This window comes from Rhea pennata, chromosome 1 (assembly GCF_028389875.1).
Source record: "Rhea pennata isolate bPtePen1 chromosome 1, bPtePen1.pri, whole genome shotgun sequence".
Lineage (NCBI taxonomy): Eukaryota > Metazoa > Chordata > Aves > Rheiformes > Rheidae > Rhea > Rhea pennata.
This window is the reverse complement of record NC_084663.1, coordinates 122,403,734-122,426,107: the sequence shown is the minus strand read 5'-3', so window position 1 is coordinate 122,426,107 and position 22,374 is coordinate 122,403,734. Positions and strand designations below refer to the sequence as shown.

The window sequence follows — 22,374 nt, the reverse complement described above, 5'->3', positions numbered from 1 at the left end:
ACTACCCAGAACTGGCTCAGTGATCTACGCTTCGTGAACTTGTCCCAGGCAGCGTTCACTCTGGAGGCACCAGGAGGAGAGGCAGGAAGCCCTGGCTAATGTACAGGTACACGGGCACCCGTGGAAGGGTAGTGTTTTCTTCCTGAACATGACAGACAAGGTTCAAATATTTACTAGCACATGGAAAATAAAATTCTAGGTGACAGGGTATCTTAAGCATAGCGCATCCAGTGGTAAATGGATTAAGATCCCACGCACACTTGAGAGAAGACATCTGGGGGTCACTAAAGCCAATTTTTACTCCTTTCATTTCAGGCTTCCACTCACCTCGCAGCAGATCGATCTTTTTAAAATAGCAACAAGCAGTCTACTTTTACAAGCTGAGAAATAAAGCTGTGCCACTTTTCATACATAACAGGTAATACCTTCAGCACTAAGCCAACAAACCAAGGCCTTCAGAAACATCAATGAAAAACGCTGCTAATGGACAGAAGGCTGCAGACAGAGGACAGCTGCTTGGGTACTGTAGTGATGAAAGGTACCACACACCCTGAAGATGCTGCCATCACCTCCGAGGACTTAGTGCCACAGCAGCAGCCTCCCCATCTAACTTATACTCGAACTCCACATGGCTCGTAAGGTTTAACTTAACACTGTTCACTCTTACTGGCATGAAGGGACTTCTGACGTGACATTTATGGGGGTTTTGTCATCTGGGAAAAAAAAGAGGCCTAGATTAAGCTGTATTCTCACGGCACCATCCATACAAGAGACAGCCGGTTAGATGCTCCACTTTATTTCTTTTCCTTGGACATGGAAAAAAAAAAGAGAGAAAATGAATGTAATTTTTTTTAAAAAAACAGCTTTCTCCTCTCCTTCCACTGTGTGCCTTCCCTCTTGAAGAAGCATTTAAACCATGCAAGAGACAGCCGGTTAGATGCTGGCACATTTGCACACCCAGCTATTGCCAGATGTGCCCCCCGCTGCACACACCACTGCTATGTCAGGCGATTAGGAAGACATTGCTAAAATGGCTGGAACTACTTCTTCTAATCACATCCAAAAGAAGTACAATTATGTACTGACACTTATTTACTTAACACCACTCACAGCAGAACCCGATATGCAACAGCCTTCAAAGAACTAGCTGCAATCTCATATTGCTTAAAATATGAAAGATGCCATTTGGCAGAGTTGCATTACTAGGGTAAAGTGCACAAGTGACACAAACATCAAAATGCCCTCTGGACCTACCAGGTCAGCCCTGGCACCGAGCGCTCCGAGACAGAGGAATCAGAGAAACACCCTCATAACTTCCAACAACATGGAAGTTCCAACTACAGATGGGCAGAAGTCAATACAAGAACTTTCTTTCTGTGGGCATTTTATCTAGCAACGCAGTCGCAAGGAATGGTTATGAGTTCTCACCATTGCATTTAGCCAGGTGTTGCATGGCTTTTAAAATCGATGCCAAGTCCAACTGTCTAGCTCCCACCAGAGTGCTGCAGGCTCCACTGTCGCTTCCTGCCCCAGCTACACTCCCCTCCTGGAGGCAACCTTATCCCCACCACCAGCACGCTCTTATGCCACAAAGTAGCATTTGATTACCACCTTCAAACACCTAGAACAAATAAGAAAGCACAAATAATAGTATTATTTATCCATTTCATTCTAATGTTATAGCATGCTGTCATTAGTAAAACTGTTCACTTTACGGTATAGGTACTGGTGAACAGACTATATTTTGACCCATATACAAAGTATGGTTTAATCTGTAGATAAAGGGATGGTTAAAAATAAGCACACAATTAACATCATCTTCTGGAAGCACACACATTAATTAAAACTGTACTCAGTATTCGCTGCACACCAGAGGAAAGGATGTTTACTCTCCAGTTGTGTAACAACTCGAGTTAAACATCATTCAAAGAAGACCTGATTACTGGAGAGAAATGTGCATGTGCTACTAAGCTGGGAGAAGATTTCTAATTATTTCTAGACTTCAAGCTTTGCCTATTGCTCAACTCTAAAAAAAAAAAAAAAAAAAAAAAAAAAAAAAAAAAAAAAAAGCGCTATGTTCCACTTCAATTTCTTTTCCTTGGACACAGAAAAAATTAAGAGAAAAGGAATGTACTTTTTAAAAAACAGCTTCCTCCTCTCCTTCCACTGTGTGCCTTCCCTCTCAAAAAAGCATTTAAACCATGAAATGTTTACTCAAAATACTAAGCAACTAAGTCTACATAGCCTCTTTATATATACACCTATACAAAAGTAGTTTTAATAACTAAATATTTAATAACCAAAAAACCTGCACCACCTTCATTTCCCATAGGCACTCAAATACCAAGCTCAACAACATTCAAAGACTTCATGAATATTACCAGAGTTGGCACCATTGATGAGGCTGCCTTTCAAAGACTGTACTTTCTCTCAATATTCATATTAATCATTCTTTCCATAGCTCAGGATGTTTGTTACGCTTTCTTTTCAAAGAGTGTTTACAACTATGGTCCCTCTGCTTATAAAGAGTGTGCGTTTTGAAACAAACAAACACAAACTTCATTTAGAAGATATAAGAATCTTCAAATTAAGAGAATTTAAACATACTTGTAAGTATTATGGTGAACTGCTGAGTAAATCATTGGAAAGCACAGAGAGGCAAGGGTGTGTTTGTTAGTTTGTTTTTTCTTTTGCTAGGCAATGACCACTTTTTACACAAAAAATTTCCAAAGCTGGAAACTTCTAGAGATATTTTGCATCTTTAAATCACCAGATTTTATTATTATATATTTCTTTTTTTCTTGCTTTCCCACCATCTCTTAGCGCACTGCTTCCAAACTAATAAATACACTGGAATAGTACGCGATAGCTTTGTTTTAAAAAAAGTACATAACCCTGAAATCTCACCATACCAATTCATTTGCTACCTTACTCATTAAAATGAAATAACCTTGTTCATTTTAGGAGTATGCTACCTGACAAAATGAGTATGGCACTGTGGGCCAAGAATAGGAAAGAAAGTAAACAATTGGATGCTACTTTGTTCACTTGCCTAGAAACTATTTAACACATAGTAAAAATCTTGTTCCTACCAACCCTAAAAATATTAAGCTTTATGGCACTCACCCTCTCAAAAACTAAGAATGTATCTTTGAAGGAAGATTTAATACACTTGCACATTTGCTAGGTTCAACCCCTGGAAGTTCCCAGTATTACAGATTACTACAAGATCTTTGTTTCAGTGCAACTTAAAAAAACCTTACATTTTTTTACAGTACAGTAAAGTACATTTTTATAAAACTCAAGTAACTTTATCAAAATTCATACACTATCCTACGGTATGTTTGCTTATTGGTACTAGTTTAGAGTTTTGTTTTTAAACACATAGACCAATACTGAGGCAGAGGCGAGAAGACAACTGAGGTTTGCGGAAAGGCCTATCAACTATGAAGGTTATAAGCTGACAGGCAGAAGAAAGTTGTTTCTCAAAATTCTTCAACACCTATGTTTGTTTCTTAACATAGATATCAAGTGCCATTTAAAGATGTTTCTAAGGTATATCCATGACATCCAGATGGGACTGGCAGATATGACACTGGACTTATGGGAAACCAGCACCCTTTGAGAGTCATAGCTGTAAGCCAGAGGAATATCCTAGAGTGCCTAAAATATCATTAGATGTTCAGATACCTAAGCTACACTCCTAGTCTCTACAGCATTTAATTAAATCTAAGAACATTAAACTGGATTTCTAATCATCCCAACTGCTCTATCCTATCCCTATAAGCTAGTTCCTGTGATGAAAGGCCACATGACTTGAATGTATAGAAAAGGCTGCTTTTTCAAAGCTAGTATCTGGCACTTGGCATGGCATTAGTCTGACAAACAACTGAAGAAACTTTGAAAACTGTGATCACAAGAGGAAGAGCACACACTAGAACTGAGCTGCAAAGGCAAACAGAACATCAAAACTTGAAAGGACAAGGTTTCCAAAGCACATCACAGATTTAAAACTTCTGCATAGTCCAATGATTCATGCAAAAGCATGGCAATTCCTATTTTTATAGAAAAAAGGTTCCAAAATTAAGAGCAAACAGGTATGTATCAGGTATCAAAGATATTAACATCAATTGATATGCACACACAGTTTTCTACTTACACAGGTGGTCTACCTTTTCTTTAAGGCCACTGATTACTGATGGGGAATGCCGATCACATCATGAACAAGCTTGATAGAAATGTTGCTTAAGTCCTCCATGTAGTCTCACTCAAATTTTATTAAATTTGACCTACTAACTAGCAGGAGTTCAAATTTCAAGTTTTCACTAGGAATAAAGTCTAAACTAACTAGGTCAAAACAAAACATTGTCGGCTATCTATAAAAACCACACCTTAAGCCAAAAGGAAATGTTTTTGTTCTCCTTTTAGCTTTGTTATTTTCACCAAAACATTTTTGTTAAGATGGTTAAAAGTACATTCAATACAGAACAGAAATCACTATTCAATGATCTCAAACTCAAACACATCAGGGAAATGTGCCAATAGGAAAGACTACGAGTAAGAGTTTGAACACTTCAGTTCTTCCAACTTCTATTCCTTCTATTGTAAGCAATGTCCAGCAACCAGAATAAACTCACACAAAATAAATTAGCCCAAGTTGAAGATTATTGGTCCAATTATACTCTTCCGAAAATAACGCATCACCAAACAACTAGCCCGGCTATGGCCAATATAATCAAGGTCTTAAGCAGGCTTAGAGAACTCTGTTACCATGCAGAAACTATCACCCCATCGCAGAAGACTGTAACCTGTCCATGCAAAACTAACACTCTGAACAATAGTATTAAAATAGGATCTCTGCATAAATTAGGACATCGTTCAGTCTTGAAACAGCAAATCGTAAAGGGGAGAGGCTCTTAAATGTTTGTACCAACACTCCAGAAGGCAGCTCTGTCCTCTCATCTTCTAATAAAGTGGAAAGTTTCTGCTTGGTACAGAGGGACTGATAAAGCAGAAACAGTTAAATGAGCACAAGCTGGAGGAAACTGAGAATTTTGACAGAAAGCAAATTCAAGATCCAAACACACTTCCAGTAGGTGAAAGAAAGATCCTGGAAAGAAAAGGAGGATAGGAAGAAGTAGAAAAAGGCTCTAGGACAACAAACTCTCCATCATTTTCCCCCATGAGCTCTATTTCAGCAAATACCATTTCCAAAAACCTTCTGACTTTGTTCATAGCTGACATAATGGCAGAGTCTACCCCAACATGGATTTAGGGTTATTGTTACATTCCAGCCTGCTGGCTCCATATATGATGAGCTCCAAAGAGAACTGCAGCTCCAACTCAAGATTAAGCCCAAAGGCCAGGGCCCAGCTTTCCCAGCCAGAGCAGGCGGCAGCAAAAAGGTTCTTCCCTCTTCAGTCCCAGAGCACCAGGTTTCACCTTCTCCAAAAGGCTTCAAAAGCATCGCGGTGAGTGACACTGCTACCCATTACCAATACCAGACAGGCTTATATAAATGCAAATCCAAGAAAACAGAAATAGTTAAAGGTTCTTTTTATTCACTTCTTACTCCTCCTCCTTTCCCTCCCTTCCCTTCATATTTCTAGTATAGAAAAATGGTTATAGGCACAATAAAGAAAAACCTGATCTAATTACACTGGAAGATTTATATACACACATACAGAGATGAAGCATTCCTAATACAATCACTTCATCCATCATGCAACACAGCTCTGAACTTCTCTGCTCGTTAGTAATTTGGCAGATTAAGTGCTAAAGAAAAGAACAAAAACAAAAGAACAACACAACAAAAAACCCAGAACCACACAGCACATCTGCGACAAATCCCCAGCATATGGGATGGAATGAGGAAAAGCACAAAGACACGAAGAAAAGCTTACATCAAGAGATCAAGATAAGGTGGATATATGTAAGTTCACCTGTCCAAGACCTATCCTTTTCTAGTAAGGATTTGTAAGCTAAGTTTCTGCAAAAATTCAATGATGAAAAATGCGGACATAGCTGCAAAGAGGATCTGTATCAGTGCAGTGGGTTTTTAATTTGTGTAATAATTAATCTCAGGTTTAGAAGCATATAGCTAATGAGGACTCACTGGCTAGTCAGAGCCAATGCACATGAAGTGTAGGTATTGGCATTCTGTTGTTTATACCTTCACTGGGTGGTACAAAAACCATTCCATTAGACTATATTTGTGAACTCCAAATACTAAAATCCTATGTTACCCTCCCAAAAAAAATAAGTCTTCCAAGATATAGAATCCATTTGCTAAACAGTAATATCCAAAATGCTTCCAAATTATGGAATTCCATTTTAACTGCATCCCGGAAATAAGGCAAAAACACAGCAGGGCTCCCCTCTCATAAGAGCATATGGCATTTTAAAAAGCAGCATATTAAAAATTCACACAAAAGTGACTGAGTCATCGAATAAAGGTTCAATTTATCTTTTCCATGTCTGCTACCTAGGCACACACACTACAGTCAGTGACAGGAAGACTGAAGTTCACAGTCACAATGAGTCAAGCCGTGTCTCATTTATAGTAAAGATAACTGCACTTTAAGTTTTTGAGATACAGTTGACTACAGTTCAGTACTGCCAAAGTTAGGCACTGGCTGTTGCTGGGGAAAGAACAAGGAGTTCCTTGTGTGGAGCATCCTGGACTGCCTCTGTTTCAGCAACATGCAACGACCATATGCCCTGCCAAACAATTTCAAGCATACCACATATAAAAGAAAGCATTTCAGGAAGCTTGATGATATTTCTTTTCCATCCATACAGAATAGCAGACCTTAACAGTCCACAATTTTCTGGTACTTCTTCTCTAATACCTTAGTGAAGCGTTCAACAGTATGGGGAGCCAGGAACTTGAATCAGTTTAATTTGCTGCTTATCATTTTGCAAAACGATTTATTTCAGCACCCATCAGCTTTGTGCAATGGCTGTAATACCAAAAAGGCAAGCAACACTCTGTTAGGAGACAGATCCAGTGCTTGCATTGAAATTCTGGGGGCACATGCCGGCCAGCTTCTGAATGAGGTTTACTTAGGCTTTCAGCTTTTGTTTAGTGATCTCCACACATTTCTTGTAGTTACAGCTTCTGGCCAGAGCAACTCTAAGGTACTTTGGCTGGTTGTCAGGAATTAATTCTGTACCACAGAAATTCACTGAGCACTGAACGGCTGAAAAATCACAAAACAGAGGAAATGGACACTGTGGTCTTTGCAGTCCCTGGATTCAGACTCCAATTTTGAGGCTGATCTACAAGATCAATATGCTGAAGGCTCTGCTCCACCTTCTGCATGGAACACATGGACTTCAAGTTAACTGTGTTCCACACACTTAAAAGGAAGTTATAAAGTAGCCATCAATTAAAAGGACCCTTGTCAGAAAAGCAAGAATACCAATACTCTTCCCAGGGTCAGTCTGATGCACAGATTGAGCAGTGCTGCCCTGTGCTGGGATTTATAGTAAGTTAGACTCCAGAAGCAGAACAGACTTGGAGCATTCTATTTCTCTGCTGAAACAGAACTGTTTCACACAGAATGTGCACAAGATCAGTAATGATACAGTAGGAAGGGGATTTCAAGATGTCATTTAGCCCAGCCGTCCCCACCTTTTTTTAGCTAAGCTTCTCCATCATCTCTAACTTCTTTTTTTTTCTTTATCCACACTAACTTCTTGTCCTCTAAAATTCTTCCCTCATTTCTTCATGGCAATATAAGGGATGATCAGGTACTGCCAAAACCAACTTTCTTTACTTCCTCCTGACACCTTACTCTGCATCTAAAAATGGTGCGTTTCCCATGAGGGTCACAGCACTCCAGTCCACAGTGCAGAAGCACCAAACCCCAACCCTTCCCAAAGGCATTTGCCAGGATATTTTCTTTTTGAGCTCCTTCTAGCTAGAGAGTTCATAACTCCCCTTTGGCAACAGAAAGTTTTTTCCAAAGCTTTCCAGCTCTGTCTTCTACATCACAAGCACTTCTTAACCTCTCTACAGTGGACATGGAGGGCAGTTTATTCCTTTCTCCTCTGCAATATACTTTCATGTGTTCTCTAAATGCAACAGCCCTCATTCAGTAAAGCATCCCTTTACTAAAAGTTTTCTAAACTTTCCTGTGGTTTTGCTCACCGATTTCCCCTTGGAAAAAGGGGTTTCTTAAAAGGCAGTGCCTACAATTGCATACCATACCGCACCTCATGCTGCGTAGGACTATTTCACAGATTTCAAACAGGAGCAAGTATACATCACAGTCTTATGTGCCTACTTTTTCTTTAGGGACAAGCGTGAGGGGGATTTTTTTTTTTCAGCGGTATAAGACTGACTCGCATTCACTTCACAATCTACTAAGTGGAAGCACTACATTTTTATTCAGATATCAAAAATAAATATTTGGTAGGAATACAGATGAAGCTAGGACTTTCTTTTCCCTTAAATACTTTGCTGACACAGAAGTGGGAAGAGGAATGGGAAGATTTTCCAAATCAACAACCGGCTGTGCTGCTGGTGTTGGCAGCAGGGTTTTGGATTCCATGACCACGGAACATGGTTTGGAGATCAACAACAGCTGGGGAGAGATGGGATTCATCTCACCAAGCAGGGCATATTTGCCTTTGCAAACAGGTTGACCAGCCTAGTAAAGAGGGCTTCAAACTAGGCAGAAAGCATGGGGGGGGGGAGGGGGGGTGCGCCATACAGACAGGGAAAACAACAAAACATAGCTCAGGTAGGGGGGCCTCCAACAGGCGCATGCAGCTGGGGATGTGCATTTGGGACATGGCTATGGGGGACCCCTCTACACCCTTCCTGGGAAAGCTGCAGGCATGACCACCTCTTTAAAATGCGTGTATACCAATGCACGCAGCATGGGGAACAAACAGGAGGAGCTGGAGATCCGTGTGCGGTCGCAGGGCCGTGATCTCTGCAGTCATGGAGACATGGTCGAAAGCTCACGTGACTGGAATGTTGCCATGGCTGGCCATGTGCTTTTTAGGAGAGACAGGCCAGGAAGGTGAGGTGGTGGAGTTGCTCTTTATGCGAGAGGGCAACTGCAATGCATCAAGCTCTGCCTGGGGGTGGAGGAGGAGGCGGCAGTTGAAAGCTTATGGGTGAAGATCAAAGTGCAGGCTAGCATGGGGGACACTGTTGTGGGTGTCTACTACAGGCCACCTGACCAGGAAGAGGAAGTCAGTGAGGCCTTCTACAGACAGCTGGCAGTAGCCTCAAGATCACAGGCCCTGGTTCTCATGGGGGACTTCAAGCACCCTGACATCTGCTGGAAGGATTACACAGCAAGGCACAAGCAGTCCAGGAGGCTCCTGCAATGCACTGATGATAACTTCTTGTCACAAATGGTGGAGGAGCCTAAAAGGAAGGGTGTCCTGCTGGACCTTGTCCTTACCAACAGAGAGGGACCAGTTAGAGATGTGAAGGTTGGGGGCAGCCTTGGCTGCAGTGACCACGAGATGGTGGAGCTCAGGGTCCTGCAGGAAAGAAGTAAGGCAACAAGCAGGACTGCAACCCTGGACTTCAGAAGAGTGGACTTTGGGCTCTTCAGAGACCTAATTGGTGCAGTCTCATGGGTTAAGGCCCTAGAAGGAAGGAGGGGTCCGTGAGAGCTGGCTAGTATTCAAACATCACTTCCTCCAAGCTCAAGAGTGGCGCATCCCTATGAATAAGGAGTGCAGCAAAAGGGGCAGGAGACCTGCACGGGTGAGCAAGGAGCTCTTGGCCAAATTCAGACAGAAGAAGAAAGTAGTTCACAGAATGTGGAAGAGGGGACAGGCCACTTGGGAGAATTATAGGAATACAGTCAGAGTATGTAGAGATGCGGTGAGGAAGGCTAAGGACCAGCTGGAATTGAGTCTGGCAAGGAACATTAAGGACAACAGGAAGGGTTTCTTCAAATACATCAGCAGCAAGAGGAGGACTAGGGAAAATGTGGGCCTGCTACTAAATGGGGTGGGGACCCTGGTGACAAGGGATACAGAGAAGGCAGAATTACTGAATGCCACCTTTGCTTCAGTCTTCACTGCCAAGGGCAGCCCCCAAGAATCCCAGAGCCTGGATGTGAGGGATAAAGTGTGGAGAAGGGAAGACTTTCCTTTGATTGAGGAAGATAGGATTAAATATCTTCTGGGCAAGCCTGACATCCACAAATCCATGGGCCCTGATGGGATGCACCCACGGGTACTGAGGGAGCTGGCAGATGTTGTTGCCAGGCCATCTCCACCATCTTTGAGAGGTCATGGAGACCTGGAGAGGTGCCTGAGGACTGGAAGAAAGCCAATGTTACTCCAGTCTTCAAAATGAGCAAGAAGGAGGACCCAGGCAGCTACAGGCCGGTCAGCCTCACCTCCATCCCTGGTAAGGTGATGGAACAGCTCATTCTGGATGTCATTTCCAGACATATGGAGGAAAAGAAGGTGATCAGGAGTTGCCAGCATGGATTCACCAAGGGGAAACCATGCTTAACCAATCTGATAGCCTTCTCTGATGGAAGGACTGGCTGGGTAGATGAGGGGAGAGCAGCAGACATTGTCTACCTTGACTTCAGCAAGGCTTTTGACACTGTCTCCCATAACATCCTCCTAGGCAAGCTCAGGAAGTGTGGGTTAGGGGAGTGGACAGTGAGGTGGATTGAGACCTGGTTGAAAGGCAGAGCTCAGAGGGTTGTCATCAGTGGCGTGGAGTCTAGTTGGAGGCCTGTGGCTAGTGGCACCCCCTCCACTCCCAGGGCTCAGTACTGGGTCCCATCCTGGACAACTTTTTCATCAATGACCTGGATGAGAGGACAGAGTGCCTCCTCAGCAAGTTTGCTGATGACACCAAGCTGGGAGGAGTGGCTGACACACCCGAGGGCTGTGCTGCCATTCAGAGAGACCTGGACAGGCTGGAGAGATGGGCAGAGAGGAACCTCCTGAGGTTCAACAAGGGCAAGTGCGGGGTCCTGCACCTAGGGAGGAATGACTTCATGCACCAGTACAAGCTGGGGGCTGATCTGCTAGAGAGCAGCTCTGCAGAGAAAGACCTGGGAGTGCTGGTGGAAAAGCTGACTATGAGCCAACAATGTGCCCTCGTGGCCAAGAAGGCCAACGGTATCCTTGGGGTGCATTAGGAAGACTGTTGCCAGCAGGTCGAGGGAGGTGATCCTGCCCCTCTACTCAGCCCTGGGGAGGCCTCATCTCGAGTACTGCATCCAGTTCTGGGCTCCTCAGTACAAGAGAGAGTCAAGGAGCTACTGGAGACAGTCCAGCATAGGGCTACGAAGGTGATCGGGGGCTGGAACATGTGCCCTATGAGGAACAGCTGCGAGAGCTGGGCCTCTTCAGGCTGGGGAAGAGAAGACTAAGGGGGGATCTTATCCATGTGTACAAGTACCTGAAGAGACGGTGTCAGGGGGACAGAGACAAAGTCTTTTCAGTTGTCCCACGTGAGAGGACAAAAGGCAATGGGCAGAAACTGAACCACAGGAAGTTCCGCCTGAATGCAAGGGGGAATTTCTTCACTGTGAGAGTGACGGAGCACTGGACCAGGTTGCCCAGAGAGGTTGTAGAGTCTCCTTCTCTGGAGATCTTCAAAACCCGCCTGGATGCAACCCTGTCTAACACGCTCTAGATGACCCTGCTGAGCAGGGAGGTTGGACTAGATCTCCAGAGGTCCCTTCCAACCTTACTGATGCTATGATTCTATGAAATGTTAACAAACATTAAAGAAAAGACCCCATTAAGGTCTACCAGTATAAATAGGGAGACTATAAACCCAAATGTAGTGAGTGATATCACCAAAAAGTGAGGCCACTTTGAGTGATCTCATTCAGGGGTGGGGATTAACAGTACCAGCAAATGGACTCCTCCCTCCAAGACTAAGTTGCAATCCCAGTAGAAAAGATGCTGCCAATCTTTTCCGTAATGATATTCCTACTGTACCAGGGAGGAGCAATGAGTTAACTAAACAGGAAGTAAGCAGCCAGCTTTATCTGCCCTCCGACAAATTGCTCCCACCCAGGAGTACTCCACATGATGGATCAGGCAGAAACCTGAACACACAATACTGCTCTGCTCCTTCTTTTGATAGTCATATCTCAAGAATGTAATGCTGAGGGAGAAGAAAAGGACAGGCTTCCTGGAGGAGAGGGAAAAAAGAGGAAAAGCTGTAAGCTGGTTATTTTAGGTCACCCTGTAGAACCAAAGCATCTACGTAATATTGATAGGTTCATATTTAGAACTGAATTCATGAGGTTCAGAAAGCAAGCTTACAAACTGCACAGTACGCTTTAGACATTCTTAAAGGTTTACAGCCTGAACTCATCACTTTAAAAGCCAGCAATTTCCTCACCCAGCCCACCCTTCCTACACGCCTCCTTGTCACAGAGGAGTGATACAGTAGACACTTTTCTCCAAACAAATTAAATCCATTTTTTCCATCAATGAGGAGGGTCAGAAAAATCAAGGTGCCACATTTTTAAAGGGACATTAAAAAATAATTATATTAAGCCAACTATCAGCACGAATTAAACAACAAAATATCTGCTTTCAACTTCCTTAAATATTCAATTAAAAAAGCTATCTAGGTGAAGTTTTATAAAAATAAGTCAATTAACAAAACGCTTGTTGAAACAATAGTAAACCCAGATTTTCTCTGGATGTTCCTTCACTGAAAAATTAGTCTTCATTCTGACATTATAAACTCAATCATGTCATCAAGGGATGTTCTTCAGTTCACAGCAGCAGTCACAGGTGTAATGAGCAGTGTTAATGTCAAACACAGTGCCAAGCACAGTACACCATTTGACTGTTTCCCTTACATAAAAAAGCAAAAAACAAAAACCCACATACTCTTCCTTTCTCAGACAAGTTATCCATTGATAGCCCTCCCTAGTAGCTCATGGCCTCCTGCATGATCCATCAGAACAGTTCTTAAATTGGAGTCTTAAGGACTAGTGCAGCTGGATGTAAAGTACTGCCTTTCCACCCTTAACGCCTTGAAAGGAAATCAAAGGTTTAGCTTTCAAATACAGGCCCACCATATGGATGCTTACTGAGAAAAGGGCAGAGTGAGAACAACAGAGATCACCGCATTTGCGGAAAATGTTTTAGGTTTGAAATAAAATAACTAAATAAATGAGAGAGAAAAAGAAAAAAAAATCTAAGACAAAAAAAAAAGCGAGGAAAGGACTTTTTTTTTTTTTTTTTTTTGCCACATCAGTACTTAAAATAAGAGCAGGTCCTGTTATTTCAGTGATGATGAACACTATCTATCTGGCTCTTACTCTGAAATATAAGCAAGATGATATTGTGAATGACCGCTAGATATGTAAACAACAAAACAAGGAAACTTAGCTTTTCCAGTAAAGTTAATGGTAATTTTAGATCCTGGAAAGCTACAAAACCTACCTTCCAAGTTACTACATAAAATTCTCTTTAATATCACCACCATCATTTAGGTCAGTTCTCCTCTTTGGCCAGCACAATACTGCTACTAGAACAGAAGGCAAAGCAATTTTTAAGGAGTTGTATCTATGTCTGCAAAAACCCTGTAATGTACAATTAAACTGATATGAAACTTCTTAGCCAATAAAGCTTATTTCCATATTGGTAAGGTTTGCCTTATTGGCAAAAGTTTCTAAATTAAAAAAAAAAAAAAAAAAAAAAAAAAAGTAGAGACGTATCATCAAGAGGTCTTCTACATGGGTACAACTGCATCCCAGAGAGCCTGCTAGCACACTTCTAACAGTTTAAGCATACGTGAACATTCAGCTGACGTCTTCATTCTGAGGTTGTACTCCAAATCCTCTTACACAAATAGAGCACAGTCCTCAATTCACAGCCACAGCTGCAACAAGTAAGTTTAAGAAATGTGATTTTTAATCAAAGTTTTCATTTGAAACACAAAGCTGAGCATTTTCCTAAGGCTGAGCAGGACCCAGGCAGAAAACAGGGATGGCTGTATCTGCTCAGAGCTAAGGTCCACCTAGCCTCCCAACACGTCCTTGGCAGCAGTTAGCAAAGGATAGCCAGGGAAGAGCTGATGACCAGGGCAATCATGCTGTGACCCTGCTGCTGACTTATCTCCCAGCATGCAGTGAGCTGTAACCAGGCGACTTCTCTAGCTAGAAGTAGTGCCCGTGCCTTCGGAGTTCAGCTTAAGACATATTATGGGGAAATTAAAAAAAAAAAAAAAATGAATGCAAACTCAGTACTTTCAGAGGTGGCAGGAGGAGGAGCTGAGGGTAGGGGCTGGCTGTTTGTTTTCTCATGAGTATTTGGGTAGGAAAGCTTGAAAGGAAACCAACAGCATCTGGCAGTAGTAGGTGTTGTACCATCACAGGAAAAAAGTGTTAGGGAAAATGCAACTGGACAGTCCAACTGAACAGCCTACTTTTCACTGTCAAAAATAACTGAATTTAATAAGATAAAAGGCATACTAAATTACTGGAAGTACATTATATTTCAGATTAAGTGATCTCAATTTTTAAGAGAGATCATATAATCTCTGCTACAGCTCCAGCTATGTTTGAAACATGTCTATTTCCAAAGAGCTTTTGTCTTCTCTAAAGGTAAAAATGAAGCCACACACACAAATTCAGTACGAAAGCCATTTACAAGTTTCATAAAAGTTGGTTATGAATAGAGATTATGAAAACACATGTCACTTCACCCCTTCACAGGAAGTCAAGCATTGAGTGGCCAGAAAAGCAAACACACACACACCTCAAAAAAACAAAACAAAACAAAAAAAAACATATATCAATTACCAAGACAGACCTTGAATGCATGATCTCAAAGATGAGAAGGTTCCACTGGAAGTGGGGAAGTCAGTAAGGATTGGGAATCTGATTCAAATTCCCACTGCTACTTAGAATTTTAGCCAGAAGTGCTTTACATGCAAAATGAATTAGAAAAAAAATCCCTGCAATAGTGAGCAGAGCTTCGTGCTCCCTCAGAAAGGCAAAACTCCAGCTCTGTGCTGTGAACAACTCCAGGAGACTGTTTGAGGTATCAGGTGTCCCCCTCTGCTGTGACAACCAGAAGGAAAAACTGTCCTGCTGCAGGTCCACGTGGTTTGGCTCAGTAGGTATCTTCACCGAGTGCAAGAAGTGAAAAAAACTTTCTTCCCCTGTCGTTTCAGCCCTCTTTAAATTTAAATTGGAAGCTGGTTAAACAGTTAGCAATCCAAGGGTTATAGGCACTAGATTGTTGAGAGAGGAGCTGATCAGCTCAGACGCATGCTGGTTGGGAGCCCAATAGAGGGTGGGGAAGGCGTCTGGAACAAGGGGGCCCATGGGAAAGTATGTACTGTACAGCACAATATTAGATCAATCAATCACAACTGCAACTGGGAGACAAACACTTGCATGGGGCATTAAAGATATATGGAGCAACCATACAGCCTGGTAACTGTCTGGTCAGCTAAGAGAAGGAATGAAAGTCTTACTAAAACCAGATGAAACCATGTCTGTCAAGTGAATGGATATTTAAATATACCATTAACAAATAAATTGATTACAGTTGTAATATTTAAAGGTATATCAGACACTACCAAAAGCTGGGTCCACAAGCAGTCTAGCCTATAACACTATCAAAAAAAATTAAATCTGACCCAGCAGGAGAAGACTGCAAACTGGTAGCACTAAACTATCATGCAAAACATGTTAAAAGTAAATACATTTTTTTTTTAAATTAGCACATAATCCATACATTTTAACTCTCATGCCCCCCCCGAAAAGATCAGCTCTGCATTTAAAGTACTCAACAACTTGGAACCTCTAGGGAAAACGTCCTCTTTGTACAGAGTCAAGCTGAGGCAAATCTTGCAACAGTAATTACAGGCACTGCCTCTCCAAGCCATCTGTTGTGGCATTAATAAATCCTAGAAGGGCAGTAGGCAGAACTGGTGGAGAATAGACACACATACTTCAGCAACCAAATCCAGGCCGCAAAGAAAAGTTAAGGCACTGATGTGACCCGGAAGAGCAGAGGGACAGGCATGGATACAGCCAGAGTGGGAACTTACGGCCTAGTTGTTCCACACCTTCCTCAGCTTAAATGTACAGCTTATGCTCATACTGCAAAGGAAATGGTCGGGCCTGCAGCCTATTCAGGTCAAAGAAACTTAAGAGCAGAGTCAAGGTAGCGCTTAATCTGTGTAAGCCTACTCTGGCAAAAGCCTAGCGAGGAAAGCTCTACCAAGACCTAATCCCACAAACGATCACCTTTATACTCTGAAGTCAGTTTGAGGAACACAAATTTTACATGTAGATAAGCTTGAAGTCCTACATATACCAGCACAGTGAACAAGCCTGAGCTCCTCTCCAAGAACTGAAGATATTTAACATCAGCCATATAATCTGTAACATGCTAAATTTCCTTTATGAGGACAGGTACAAACCAAACTAAGGTACACACCTTTATGTTAACAGTTTTATCCACAAAAAGGTCTTTATCAGAACAGCTATAGCCAGAAGAACAGGTAGAAAGATGCACTCACCCACCCCTTGCTAACACAACTGTAATTTTTAGCAGTGAGCCAGGCCGTAGGCACTTTGAAAATCCCATTTTCACAGTGCAGATGGAGACAATGCCAATTAATTACTATGCCATCCATAAAAATTTACTACAATACTGACTTCACAGGGTTGTCGCAAGGGTTATTTAACATTTGTGAACAGCTTTGAAGAAGAAATAGCGGGTATTGTTTTCACGTACCAAAGGGTTTGGGGAGGTTTCACATGAATATCGCACAGCCATGCATGTGCGACATTCACAGTACTAATAGTTTATTTCTCCATAAGAAAAGCTTCACAGAACCTCATTTATTCTGGGCAACACTTCAGTCAGAGATGTATTCTGTTTTTCTCATTAATATATCCTAAATAGATGTCAACTTTGACTATTTTATTAATAGAATCAGGTGCTGCTTCTAGTCTTTCTTAATTAAGGGAAACATTACATTTTTGACAAAGGACTCAGTTTATGCTGTCAAGCTCCTAAGAAACACTGTAATTACCAAAGTATTGTTAACACAGAAGAACAACAACACACACACACACACACCCCAACAAAAAGCACTGAAATCCCATTTCCTTTATAGCAACAGAGAGTCTGTCAGTGTGGAAAAGAGATGCTACACATACAAAGCGGCCAATATCATATTACTTAAAGCTGACTATTTAAGAGCTCTGGACACTGACGCAGAATCATTTTACTTTAAAGGGTTTTAAATAGTCCTGCTATAAATACTCAGACACATATAAAGTGCTCGATCCTAAATGTTCTCTGGGAGAAACTAACATACACTCTGCTCCACCTCTTCTATTTGTAAAAATTTTAGTATTTCACTCCAAACACAAAGGATTTACATGCCCCTTTATTCTCATAAAACATCAGGAGCTCAGCACCTACTCCAAGGACTAGTAGTTTTTTGGAGCATTCGCAGACTCCAGTGGTAATGAAAAGCATAAAATTGTACCCAGACCAGAGACTGATCTGGCCAAGAGAACTAGCATTTCCATTACAAAAAGCCTTGAAGGATATTTAAACTCTTCAAAGCATAGGCCATATCATTTGTTTTGAAAGCAAGTGACACATTATTGATACTACAGCAAGATAAATAACAGTACCAGGCCCCATTAACACATCAGCTCTCATCCAAGTGCAACACAACAGTCAGTCTATTGGGCCACTCTTTCATCCCAGCTTTATACCAACGGGTTGGTATCTGCAGGCGCACAAGGAATGAGGCACTGCAGTAAGAAGCATCACAGAGCCTTGGTCCCAAGTCCCCTGATCGCCATGGGAATCAGCAAGCCCCAAATTAGGTGCTTCTTCTCCCTACGAAAGGGCATGGAGGGAGTTGTATGCCTAAGAACAGCAAGGAACAGGATGAAAGAAGGATGAGCATCTGGGCTGAGTTACAAAGAGCACTCGCCAAGCAGATGCATTACCAGTCTCAGCCTTCTCCAGAGGTTATTTTAGGCAGAGATCAACAACTTCAGGGGATGACTGAGGGTGCTAGGATTAGGTCAGTCCTTCGCTCATAAAACACAGGTATGAAGCAGGAAGGCAAGACTGACAGGCTCTTTTGTCCATCAGTTCCAGTCAGAACTCTCATATAGTTTGACCAGTTGTGGCACAGTTTCTCTTCATGGACAGGATCATAACCTTCACCCACCATTTCCTTGGTAAGGCACCAGGGTATCCTAGCAGAGCTGGTCCCTGCCCTCTGCTACTGCAACTGTTGCTTCTCATGGTTTCACGTATCTTCTGGTCTGGGAAGAGTGTCACTCTTGGTTCCTTTTCCAATACTGAAAATTCATTTGGACAGGGACAAGAGCCCCAGCCTCCTGCTTCCTGAGACAGAAGTCCCATCTACCGAGCTATACAGCTATGCTGTCTAATGCCATACAAGGCTAGACAGTTACACAGAAAGGACTGACAAGCCTCTAATCACTCCTTGCTTGGTCCTCAAAGCATTTAGCTGGGTTCAAGCTTTCAAAGAGAAATCATTTACCTTATGTCCTGAATGAATGCTCTAGCTATCCAAGTACTGGATAAAGGCAGAGAAAAAGAAAGTGCTGTCAAGAAAGATTTGATTCAACAGACAATCCTCCCAGACTGGTCTTTGCAAAAGAGACAGACATTTCTCTAATTCTTGCCATGACTTCTATTTACTAGCTTTAAGTGCCCAGCTTCTCTTCACTGTCATGTCTTGCTCACTTTTAAACATGTCCAGAGGCTGAGGCACGCAGGAAACTACAGGTAAAACCATAGGCATATACGATTTCAGAAGCATCAAAAAGCAATGGAAAGGAGGATTGTTTTCTTTTTAACAAACTGATATTAATCTTATGGAATTAGTCAACCATAATCAGCGGTAAAGAACTGTTTAATTTGCTGGTGCACCAAGCCACTCTAGATTATTCAGATTTTTCCTATAGGTTTCTTTGTCCTAGCACTAATTGAGCCCCAACTTCAGTGCTGACTCACTCCTAGAATCTGATATGATCATATATCAAGATGGCAAATTGATTTTGGTGCAACACTTAAGAATATATTCATCAAATATATTGCAGAGGCCTTGGAATCATATTATTAGTGTTTCTGTTTCTCATTTTATATTGGTTGATATCATAAGTAATCAAGAGATTTGGATAGCACCTCCTAATGCCTCAATATTCTCTTCCTTTTAGTTTTGCTTAGGAAATAATCAATACCATCTTTTAAAGAACTATTGAAAAGCAGAAGTTTGCTGGTGACTAGCCTGAAATGCAACTGTAGACAGAGAATCCTTTCTAGAGGTTCATCACTAGAGACTGGTGGAAGGGTCTGAGATGCAATGAAATTGTTGCTATCTCTGTTTTTTGTGAATTCATTTATCTTGCAACATTCAGAGTACCTAGCAGCCTAGTCACCTGCTCTTTGTTCAAGCAGTGGCTGTAAATGGACTAAGAATCATGCATCAACAAAAAGTATTAATATTCTAGAAAACACACACACACACAAAATCACCCCCCCCAAAAAAAAAAAAAAAGAAAGAAAGAAAGAAAGAAAGAAAGAAAGAAAAGAAAGAAATCGAAAGAACAAGACACTTCTAGCCAGGCTCAGATACTGACAAAGAAACATCATTATGTTTTAAAAAGCAAAAGATGCAAGATTGCATTCAATCTTTCTTTCTTTTTTTTTTTTTTTTTTTTTTTGGGGGGGGGGGGGGGGGAATCCTGAAAGTATAGAAGCAGCCTACCAAAATTTATAGCTGTAGGTAATTCCTTTCAGTTAACAGCAATACCTTATTCACACTATTTCCTCACACAGAGTGCTGCTTCTAATCCAGTTATGCAGTAACAGTTTTGTAAGCAAGCAAAACACCACTTGGGATTTTAAAACAATGCATCTTTCCACAAATACAAGTGGAAAGAAAAAAAGTGAAGCTAACATTGGACTGCACAACAACCAGTTTCATGTTGTAAGAAGATTATGACCAATGGCAGCTGGCTTTCTCTGCTTTGAAAGAGAACACACATTTTGCACTAGCAGAGTTTATGTAATTATAGAATTGCTTTGTTTGTTAATGCATCTCTTCAGCGATCAAAAAGAATATCCTGGGAGGAAGAAATAGCCTCCTTATTTCAGTTCAAGATTACCTCGTCTATTGCTGATTCTGATTTCAACACTTGTGAGATAACAGCTCACTCGCTCTTGAGTGAGGTCAGGACTGAGCTCTCTGCAATGTATTGTTAAACTGCAACACAAAGCTTTACTAAGTGGTGCTACCATTTTAACCACGCTCAACAGGGAGAATTTGGTCAAGTTTTTCTCCTAAGATTGCGGAACCCAAGCCGTATTTGGAGACTAATTGTTCTCTATCCAGCTTTTTCCAATTAAGCATCTGTATAGGAGTGGAGAAGTGAAGGTGAGAATTCGCAAGAAAGTGGTTCAGAACTTTCAAAAGAGTGGACAATATTGTTCTTAAAGAAGGCTGACTAGAAGTACTGAGTGCAATTTTAGTAGTGAAGATGCAGTAAGAATAGACATGAAGGGGTAGCGGGCTATGGTACAGAAGTAGGGAATCAAAAGCCAAGGTTCTTGTGAAAGCTACAGGAAAGACCTGATCATTGATGCTTAAAAACCCAAGGGACTACAGTTGTTCCCATTACAAAGCTCTGTAACAGCCCAACAGTCACAGCAGCAAAGCAAGTTCCCCGTAGGTTCCCACAACTCTGTTTAACTTTGACATCTTGCATACCGCTGCAGTCTCGAAAGAAAATAAAAATGAGATGTACACCCTTTACTACTAGGTAAACTGAAACTTAAAAATATATATATATATATATATATATATATATATATATATAAATACCTATCTGCAATTATGTTGAACTTTACCCAGACAACCTGTAGTTCAAACAAAAAGCCTCAAGCACAGAGCATCACACCAAAAGAAACGCTGCCCAGGCAAATGGAGGAGCTTGCCACTTCACTCAATGTGTTAGCACAGATCAGCAGCTCGCTGAGGGCAAACATCCACTCCTGGACCCCACCTTACTCCCGTTAGAATGGGAGAAGGGGAAAAGCTATTACAGTTGCATTGAACTTGAAATTAACGTGATAACCTGCGGAACAGCTTGAGCTAATGAAATTATTGCTTTGAGGAAATCACAGCGAGATCACTGCAAACTGTATCATTTTCCTTTCTTGTTCGGCTCCTGTCCACCCTCCCATCTAAGGGGTGAAGGTATGAAGATTCAAAGAGGGGAAAAAATAATAATGTTAGGGAAGAAAATAAAAATGATGCATTGAATGGGTAACACTCCGACAGAAGTCCTAACGCACAAAAGTTTCCTTAGAACATAATAGCATATTAAAAGCTGTAAGGGAATAATCAATGCACTTATTGATTCAGGTGCCTACACAGGAGGTTAGCAGCTTATTAAATCCACCAGCATCATCTGAGCAGAATCCAGGCACAACAACATCCTATTCGGTCCACGCTCTCAAATCAATAGGGTTTGCTCTTCTCCATTTTGCACCCGCAAGCGCTGTGCACAGGTACATACGGCGTAGCTCTTCAGAGAGAGGCTTTTTTAAAAAAAAAAAAGAAAAAAACACAAACAAAAAAAAAAACAAAAAAAAAACTCTTTCACTTCTTTTGCACATCCTTTCTTCCGCACCTTCACTGCACGCTTCGCACAGGCTCCAGCTGCAATTCCCTTAGCGGCAACCGGGCAGCCTCGCTTCACGCCGCCGGGGGGGGGGGGGTTAATTTTTACCTCGCGGAGATGAATTTCAGCCGGGGCCGCCCGGCCCGTTTCGCCCCTTCGTAGTGCCGCACCGCCGGGTCGGGCCGGGCCGCCCCCTGCCCTCCCCCGCCGCCGCACAAAGGGCGGCCGCGGGCACGGAGCGGCCCCGGCGCATCCCCTGCCGCAGCGCAGCGGGGCGGCGGCCTTGCGCGGGGAGCTGGAGGGCAGGATCCGCCGCCCGCTCCCCCCAACACCCGCTCCCTCCCTCCCGCCAGCGGAGCGGCACCAACCTGCAGTGGCCGCCGGAGCCGCCTCCGCCCGGCGCAGCCCGCAGCCCCGCGGCCTTGCCCGCCTCCGCCTGCTGCTCTCCGCGGCGCCCCCCCGGCGGCGGCGGCGGGCGGGCTCGGCCCTGGGTGGGCGGCGAAGGGGCGAGCGGGGCGGGCGGCCGCGCGGGAGCCTCTTTCATTGAGCGCGGCAGCCCCAGCTGTCGCCGCCGCCGCTGCTCCCCGCAGCCGCTACTTCCTGTGCAGCGACGGTTCAGTTCCTCCCGGGCCGCTGGGGGCAGGCGAACCGCCCGGCCGGCGGGGGCGGAGGAGGGAGGTGGGCTCGGAGA

The 22,374-nt window shown here is 42.7% G+C and overlaps 1 protein-coding gene across 1 annotated transcript in view; it reads right to left on the bottom strand.

Moving 5' to 3' along the window:
- AGPAT3 (1-acylglycerol-3-phosphate O-acyltransferase 3) overlaps positions 1-22,125 on the bottom strand; it is a 98,417-nt gene extending 76,292 nt beyond the window's left edge. The window contains exon 1 of the mRNA XM_062573837.1: positions 22,052-22,125. The gene's annotated coding sequence lies outside the window, so the exon portion shown is untranslated. The remainder of the gene's footprint in view (positions 1-22,051) is intronic.
- Between the last annotated feature and the right edge of the window lie 249 nt (positions 22,126-22,374).